General features: G+C 49.0%; 1 protein-coding gene across 1 annotated transcript in view; it reads left to right on the top strand.

Annotated features, from left to right (window-relative positions):
- The first annotated feature begins 223 nt into the window (after positions 1–223).
- LOC134436745 (potassium voltage-gated channel subfamily KQT member 4) overlaps positions 224–771 on the top strand; it is a 212,654-nt gene continuing 212,106 nt past the window's right edge. The window contains exon 1 of the mRNA XM_063186096.1: positions 224–771. This exon is cut by the window's right edge and continues 913 nt beyond it. The gene's annotated coding sequence lies outside the window, so the exon portion shown is untranslated.

Here is a 771-nt window from a genome sequence, read left to right as displayed (position 1 = left end):
ATTCAAAGCAACGAGCTTCAATTGTTTTGTAGGCTTTTACATTTTATTTTTGGGTACCTAACCATTATTAGGTTCTCAATAGGCCTAGTCTCCGCTGGATAGGCCAACATCACAACTTATATTCGATATTCAGTTGTTTGTGTCGGCTTCTTCTCCCTCCCTCTCCCGTTGCTTCTTGCGCGCGCTCCCTCGCAGTGTCTCGCACTCTCCAGAGCTACTTTGCTTAGCGGGCTGTTTTCGGTGCGCCCGTGCCGTGCGACGCCACGCTCCCCGTGATTTAGGGAACTTATTACTTTCTTATCTGCGTGCGATAACTAGCGGGGGGTGAGTGCTCGTTCATTGAAGTGAGCCACCGTGACTCCAGATGAACGGACCCACGCGGGGTCTGCCAATGATTCTTCATTTTTCAAGGACCTCCGCCACTCCTACCGGAGAGACCTAACGGAGAAGCGGCGCGTGCTGGCGAGGGCAGGGGAAAGCGGACCGAGAGGGCATGTCTGTTTCAAACATCTGTCTTAACATGAAATTATACGTCAAGGGTAGCAATGGATAACGTTTCAGTGGCCAGTCGAAAACTACTACAACTGTTTGGCAACTTGAGATAGCTTTCAGAAAAAAACAACTTTCTGAATGACGGTAGTAGGTTATCAGCATCGTTTCGCTGATTGCCTCGTGAAGATTCGCTGCGTTCTGAAGAGTCTTATCGTCATGAGTTGGTGCTCAGCTATCTGGAGCAAGATATTGCTGAGGCTGTAAAACAACATTGCGAGC

The sequence above is a fragment of the Engraulis encrasicolus genome, chromosome 20 (assembly GCF_034702125.1).
Source record: "Engraulis encrasicolus isolate BLACKSEA-1 chromosome 20, IST_EnEncr_1.0, whole genome shotgun sequence".
Classification (NCBI taxonomy): Eukaryota; Metazoa; Chordata; class Actinopteri; order Clupeiformes; family Engraulidae; genus Engraulis; species Engraulis encrasicolus.
The sequence above is the reverse complement of the archived record's forward strand: the minus strand, read 5'-3'. Positions and strand labels throughout refer to the sequence as shown.